This window comes from Giraffa tippelskirchi, chromosome 3, assembly GCF_054371585.1.
Source record: "Giraffa tippelskirchi isolate mGirTip1 chromosome 3, T2T-mGirTip1v1.2.pri, whole genome shotgun sequence".
Classification (NCBI taxonomy): Eukaryota; Metazoa; Chordata; class Mammalia; order Artiodactyla; family Giraffidae; genus Giraffa; species Giraffa tippelskirchi.
The window spans coordinates 67,021,726-67,029,938 of NC_137277.1; the positions used below are offsets into that span (position 1 = coordinate 67,021,726).

Below are 8,213 nucleotides of genomic sequence, written 5' to 3' on the forward strand. Positions count from 1 at the left end.
GGCAAGAATACTGGAGTGGGTTGCCATGCCCCCTTCCAGGGGATCTTCCCAACCCATGGATCAAACCCAGGTCTCCCACACTGCAGATGGATTCTTTACTGTCTGAGTCATCAGGGAAGCCCATAAATACTGGAGTGGGAAGCCTATCCCTTCTCCAGGGGATCTTCCCAACCCAGAAATCCTGCCTTGCAGGTGGATTCTTTACCAGCTGAGCTACAAGGGAAGTTCCTTTATCCATCTGCCTATTTATCAGATTGCTTAAATGATTCACATTTAATATCTGGGTTAATATATTAATACTTGGATTGACATCTGCCATTTTACTTTTTGTTTTCTGTATGTATCATGTGTCGTTTTTTTTGTTGTTGTTGTTCCTCTATTCCTCTTCTACTGCTTTCATTGTATTAAATGAGTATTTTCTGATTAGTATTTCAATTTCTTTGATAATTTTTTCAGTGTATCTTTAAAGGTTTTTTTCCTTTGGTTTTTTAGTGATGGCTCTAGGATTTACCATGCACATCCTAACATCAGAATCAACTTCAGATTTACACTGGTCTAATTCCAGTAATATGTAAAAATGATACACCACAGTTCTAGTCTCTCTTCCTCTTTTGTGTGCTATTATTGTCATATATATTACATATATTAATGTTATAGACCAACAATATATTACTATAATTATTACTTTACTATCTGTAGTTATTTCCTTAGCAGCTTGCTACCACCCACCTTTTTTGTAGTTATTGGTAACATATATTTTTCAATGTGTTACACACTCTACAAAACATTATAAACATATGATTTTATACAATTGCTATTTAAGTCAGCTGAAAAAGGAAAAGAGAAAAATATGTCCTTATACTGTCTTTTTTAGTTATATAATTCCTATTGCATACCTTTCCTTTTCCCTCACTCTGACTGCCCTACCTTGGCCTCTTAACAGGCAGCTTCAGACCTCCCTGTGACATTAAGGACACAGAATATCCAGGTGCCTCCCCCAGAAGCTGTGGAAGCTACCCTGGAGGGTCAGCCACCCCAGAGCAGGAGAAACAGAGAAGCAAGCCATGCTGAACTCTCTGCTTCTGGGGCCTGTCTCCAGGGAGTCAGAGAAAAACCGTCACCATAGTTGAGCTTCTACTGTGTATCAGGACCAGACAGAATGTGTTACTTACAAGATCATTAGCCTCACAACAGCCTGGCCACAAAAGTGTCATCATTCCCATTTTGCAGATGAGAAAAGTTAAATGACTTGCTTACAGTCAACAACTGAAACAAGATTTTAAACACTTTTGTCAGGTTGCAGTGCTAGAGTCAAATAAGCTTCCGAGGATGCTGGGGGAAATGTATATTTGATCCACATTCAGGTGCAATTCTTGAATCTTTATTCAAAGGGTGTCTCCAGGAGGTACCTTGATAAATCCACCCGATTTTACATTGTTTCTCTGATAGAATACAATGATGGGAGGGGAGGTGCGTGTTGCTGCTTTTAAATTCTTTCCCTTTACCTTCCTATCAATAATGAAACTTTTCTAACAGGAAAAAAATTGAAACACATCCATGTTCTATCAAGCTGGACAGCATCACCTCAGAATACAAATTGTTCTGTTACTTTTCAGTAATTTTTAAAGATCTCTTTCTTATTATAAAATTAATACAAGCATCAAAATGGAAGTAATATATACTACTTTAGAGGAAGTTTGAAAATGCAGAAAAGTATAAAAAGGAAAAATATAAATCACACAAAATTCCTTTATTTAAAAAAAAAACACTATTACTATTTTGGTGCATTTTCTTGCTTTTCTCGAGTTTTCTGTATATCAGATGTACACATGAGCATGATTACAGGGCCCTTCAGACACTGGGGGAATAAGGCACTGACAGGAGAGGCAGAAAAGAGGGAGCAGGGCAAGATACAGTTCCTACCCTGGAAGAAATTGATGGCCAAGCTAATGGCCCCAAAAGAATGGACTTAAATGAGATTAGGAGTGACACAGTCAGCAAAGTTACAATTCAAAAGCAAATCTCAGAAGAAAAGATAAAATGTCCTAGTCCATCATCAGCTCCAGTGTGGGGGCTCTCAGGCACGCGGGTGCAGGTTCTAAGGCAGTCTGCTCTGAGCTGGGCTCAGGTTGTTTGGCATCAGCTGTGCCAGGAGGGGTTTAGGGTGGTGACTGGCAGGAAGGACTGCAGAGGAGTAGACCAGTGTGAGCAGCCCTGTGGACACTCTGTCAGCTAGTTCTTGCAGCCTCCAGAGGGGAACACTGAGCTGTTGGGACTCACGCAGGTCACCAGCTGGCCTGGCAGTGCCAGCACTCTGAGAGCTCCCACTGTGAGCCCTGGAGCTGGTGCTGTTTCTGATCGTGGGCTCAGACCCTCTGGTGCTTTGCAGCCGACCGCCTGATGCACCTCTGAGGCACTAAGCCCAGGACAGCCCATCAGCTGGACCCAGACCTGGCCAGGGGAGGGCAGAGTCTACTCCCCAGGGACATGGGGATCCCAGTTCCACCTCAGGGGACCCTTTTTCAGAACCAAACGAGGAAGGCTAAGTATTCTCATATTGGCAGGCATGGACGTGCTAAATTGCTTCAGTCATGTCCAACTCTTTGTGACTCTATGGACTGTAGCCCGCCAGGCTCCTCTGTCCTTCGCATTCTCCAGGCAAGAATACTGGAATGGGTTGCCATGCCCTTCTCCAGGGGATCTTCCCAACCCAGAGACTGAACCCGTGTCTCTTCTGTCTCCTGCATTGGCAGGTGGGTTCTTTACCTCTAGCGCCAACTGGGAAGCCCTAGGCATGGACACAGTGCACAAAATTGTGGCTTGCTTTCTCTGCGTGACAAGACAAATATGAGAACAACGCAGCCCAGGCCTTGGTTTAGGGGTTGGTCCTAAACATCAGACCCACTGTCTCAAAGCTGATATTCATTCTCCCTGCTCTTGGGAACAGGACTGGAGACAATGAGGGATGAGTAGGGAAGGTAGGTGTATGTACACATGTGTGTGTGTGTCCACTGACATTATAAACTGTACTTCAGACGGGAAGAAGTGGGGGTGGGGCAAAGCTGAGTCCCACTGGTTGGTGGTATTGATACTTTCTAGAAGTTCAGCCCCTGTTTCTTCATCTGCAACCCTCATGGGCTTTAATGAACACACAGATGTGAATGAAAGCAATTTTTATGGAAGTTTGCTAATTATTCTCCTTGATGGCAGGGGCCATGTTTTTTGCCTTTTTAAGTCTCCAGAATTTAGAAGACTGCCTGACATGTGGAAGTCTTTGTATAACTTTATTTTTTAAATGATTATGATTGCTTCTCTGCCTTTTGGCTAAGATTAGCGTAGTATCTGTTCCTATCAGCTCAAAATGGTGATGATGATGATAGTATTTTAATACAGTTGTGTCCAAACATTTTACCAAAGTTTATTATGCAAATATTCATGTTCAAACTTTTATAACAGTGTGTCATGTATTTTAAAGAAATATTATGTGGAGCCCAACATTTGACAGAATCTACAGAAGCAAAAGTAGCCTTGGTTCAAGAGAAGGGTACGAAGTCCACTCTATACCTCTTCTCCAAGTGGCAGTCCCCGCAGCAGCTTCATGGAAGCTGAAAAATAATTTCAGAAACAGTTTGCAAATCACTCTCTTGAGTAGAGGATGTCCTTTCAATTTCAGAATTGGGGCTCTGGGACACAGCACAGTGAGAGGAGGTTTCAGCTTCTCCCAGGACCCCACAGGATGGCCTTTCTCTAATTCCAGCCTCCCCAAGAGAAGAGGAGCCATTGCAGCAAGTGTCGTGGGGACAGCAGCTGGCATTCACCAGCCTGAGCTAAGCCCTAAGCTCACAACAGTCAGGGCACCCTAAAGGTCCAATAGCATCCATATGCCCATTTTGCAGATTAAAAAAATAAATAAAAGCTTAGGGAGGTGAACCAGTTTGCCTCAGATCAATAGCTACTAAGCAAAGGATTCAGAAACACCCAAACCAAAGTCCACACTTGTGGCCACCCACACTGGCACACACTGGGGACATTCAGGGAGAGGCACAGCAAAAACACCCAGGCAGCAGGGAAGAACAAGCACGCCAAGACTGGGGTGCTCGGTGCCAATGAACCCCTGCTCCCGCCCCTCCCCCGACAAGGCCCTTGATGAGTGGAGGCAAGCAATTCCAGAACTACTCCCTTCTCCCTTGACAGGAAGCGGGATCGCTAGGCAGGCAGCACAGGAGAGAGGATGGAGTTGCCTAGGCTTTAATACAGAGAAGGAGTGGGGGGGTACACTGAGGTTCCCATCTGTGGCCCAGTCCAGGTCACCGGGCCAGAAGACCCCAATGAGGAGGCTGGGCTAGGTACTTCGGCCCCAAGAGAGGAGCCCCCACCACATCCCTGAGAGTAGGGAATCAACCTGGTGGGTTGGGGGTTGGGGGATGGGGGCTTGCAGCTCCTGTCTAGAGAGGCAGCCAAGTCTGCACTGCATGATGACAGATGCTCCCATGGATGTCCTAGGGCTGCCGGGCTTTGCCAGCACAGCCTCCTTCCCTCCCCCAAGTGGCTGGGTGGAATCCCTGCCCTTTTGATGCACTGACTAATGATTTTTAAATGGTGCCTACTAAGTGCCTGGCACCCTGCTAGGGACTGCGTTGCCAACAGACACTGGAGTGGAGGGAAAAATGAAAGACAGAAGCAGGTGGGGACAGGACCCTGTGCTGACCAGGACTCTGGGTACTGTAGGGAGGCTCAGTGGGGGGCCTGAGGAAAGGCTTTGAGGATACAATACACACACAGATGGACTCCAGGGGAGGTCTCTGCAGTTCCAACCCTTGGCCCTACCAAGCCTAGTAGAGGAGCCACCAGGCCTTCTGTGTGCCAAGGGGCCCACAGCCTCCAGCTGAGAAGCCCCTGGGCTGAGTCCAGGAGAAGAGTTGAGTGGGACCCTTTAGATTCCCAGGCCATCTGGGATGGGGTGGATGCAGCCCCAAAGAGAGAGGTTCAGAAAGAGTCAAGCAGTCCAGGGCCCTGGTGAGGACCCCCAGAGTGAGGGCATTAGGAGCATTCCTTGGCCTGGGTCAGTGTAGCAGCCCCTTGCCCAGATCTCCCAAAGGAATCTGTCCACATCCTTCAGAGATGCCTCCTGAACCCAGAAAAAAGCCTGCACAGAAGGCTGCTACCACTCTCATGACCCCACCCTTGCCTTTTTTGGACTTAGTGATCCAGCACACTCTGATGAGGTGTGGCTGCAGCCAACCCAAAACAGGCCTGCAAATGTGCTTGCCCTTCCACCATGCGACTGGTCCCCTCTCTTCCCCAGCGGAGAGGACATCCTGGTGACAGGAGTGTGCTATGACCATTCCGAGCTCAGCTCGGGCTCGGCCCCTTGGGGAACAGGGACCCACTGCAGAACCAGAGGAGGGAGGTACAGGGCTGGGCCAGGGAACTAGCAAGACTTGTACCATGAGCATCACCCTTTCTGCTGGGCCCCTGCCCCATCATGATGCCCGCTCCAGCTGATGAGGCCTAGGAGCTTTGTGAGATGAGGTGTGATTGGTCCCTGCCCCACAGCTGTCGAAAGGACATGGAATTAAGTCATCCACATGCCTACTCTGCACCCAAATAAGCACCAGATACCTCTAAATGCACAGCCAGCCACTGCCCGGAGCCAAACCAGCTTCTCCTTAGACTAGTCTAGAACACTGCAGACGCAGAGGTTAAGACCCCAAGTTGGACTCTCTGAGGCTTTTCTACCTCGGGGCAAACACTTCAGAGAGTTGATTTCTCCTGTCTGGGTGGGGCCAGGATGATAGTGAGGACACACCCCTGCTCCCCTTGGGCATCCTTGCAGTGTCAAGACAACAGCTGCGAGAGCCCTGTCATCAGCAATGAAGCCAAACATTCCACATAGACACATAGGAGTTCCTCTAACATAAATGTCAATAGAAGTCACTGACTCTATTTTCAGGAAACCCAATAATTTGTCATGTGTACTGTGCTTGATCAAGAAAGATGTGGCTTTCTGCCTTCTGACACCACATCACTAATCTCTCCTAACGGCCAAGGGGCAGGGGAGCATGTCTGTGGACAGTGTGACCACCCATACACTGGTCTTCTCAACCACATCCCTCCACAGATAAACATCACCCCAAGAATGAGGAACTTGGCCACCCAGAGCCAGCCCCACAAATCAGCAACAATCTGACATGTCAAGGTCAGCTCAACGGAAAAATCATCACGAGTATTTCAAGGCGACAGATCTCCCCATGATGCCTCGGGCGCTTTCCGGCCACAGCGCTGCCAGCACAGTCCTCGGTCCTGGTGGGACTGCAGGAGGGAAGCAGGCAGAAGGGAGGGAACAGAGCAAGAGGCAGCCAAGCCAAGATCAAGGGGCCTTCATCACCTCTCATGAGCATCACTTTGCAGTGATGCACAGGAGCTCAGAGCCGGAAGGAAACTCAGAGATACTCTGCTTCAACAATTTGCTTTGTTTTCTCAGAGAGAACCAAGACCAGAAAGATAATGACCTTACTGGTTCACTAGGTGACAACCCTGGGAGGGGAATTCAGATCCCTTGCCTCCTCAAATGGACAGATCCTCCTCAAATGGACAAAGGCAGAACTCCAGTCCTCTAACCAGAGGCAGGTGCAAATCTTCAGTAAGCGTCAGAGATGGCCCAGGCCCCATTGAGGTGCCCCCCCACCAGATCGCAGGTGACAAACAGATAATCACACAAACTGTTATTTAATATGAATTTGTTTTTTAAAAAAGCACATGGGGCTAAAAGACCTACTAACCAAGGGATCTAACCTATCTAACCTAGTCTTGGCCTGGCAGGCAGGGAAGACTTGTCTCAGGAGACGCTGTCAAACCTGAAACTGGAAGGTTAACCAAACAAAATATGGGCAGAGACCCAGGAAAAGGGTGTATCCCTCTCCCCTCCCCCTTTCTCCTGGCCTCTCTCCATCCTCCTCCAAGAAAGCTGTTTGATCCAAACCAGCTAGCCATACTGCCAGCTTTCACACATGGTATAGTCATCACTTTCCCACAGCCAGGTCGCCTGCAGTCACATCTCTCAAATTCCTCCCACTCAGCAATTCAGGTCCTGCCCTTCCCCCAGGATCCCAGCTTCCCCCAAACCCATTACCCCATGTGGGCTTCCTCCCATCAACACCAATCACAGCGTTGGACACACCATAGACTTTCAACAATGAATGGATGGATGGATGGGGTAATGGGCCCATAATATGTGGCAAGAGACAGGGCAAGGGAAACTCTGAGATGTCCGTTCTAGCCCAGCAAGCAGCCCACAGCAGTGAGTATGCTTGTGAGTCTTGAACAAGCTCCCAGACTCCTCTCTAAGTAAGAAGAGAGTCCTTTTAGAGCCTATTCCCTCAAGATGCTTCTCTGTGTAGTGGTCTAAACATGGCCTTATTGAAACTCCCTTACATCTTGGTCTCATAGGGAAGACTCCACTCAGATGGGAAACAGCCATCTTGTCTAGACCTGGTTCCTCCATCTGCTGCCCCAACAGGCTCCCAAAAGTAAGGGCTGCAGAGTGATCAATAGACAAATATCCTGGATACCAAGACACCCTACCAACCTGTGACACTGCCCATGACCTGCCAACCCCTCTGGGTGGAGGGGAAAGGGAGCAGCTCCTACCAGCTGATGTGTGTGTGCTCAGTCATGTCTGGCCCTTTGCGACCCCATGGACTGTAGCCTGCCAGGCTCCCCTGTCCATGGGATTTCCCAGGCAAGAATACTGGAATGGGTTGCCATTTCCTCCTCCAGGGGACCTTCCCAACCGAGGGATCAAACCCATGTCTCCTGCACTTCCTGCATTGGCAAGCAAACTCCTTACACTAAGCTACCTGGGAAGCCTTTATACTGGCTGATAGATCACCATGAGCCAGTTACTTGAGCCTGCTTATCTACACATGTGCAAAGGTGACAATGAGCTGGAATTTTAAAGTCAAAGCAGTTTTTTTGCTTCTAGGACTGGAGACAAGTCACCTTGCAGTCCAATTTTGTTTTCCGGGGAAACCGCAGGAGTGGTCCCTCTCTGGTTATAGTATCAGCGAAGCACCCTTGCCCCAGGAAAATTTATAAGAGGACCTTTAGTTTTCTCTGCTGTACCATCTCCAGTGAAGGACCCTGGGGCCCTCTTGGAGAGAAAGGAATAGCATCACAACTCTGTAGCCAAGGCGTGTGCACAGAGCAGCCTG

General features: G+C 48.3%; 1 pseudogene; it reads left to right on the forward strand.

The window, feature by feature from the left end:
* Positions 1–3,304: 3,304 nt before the first annotated feature.
* On the forward strand, positions 3,305–3,473 carry LOC145544074 (U2 spliceosomal RNA; annotated as a pseudogene).
* Positions 3,474–8,213: the final 4,740 nt, after the last annotated feature.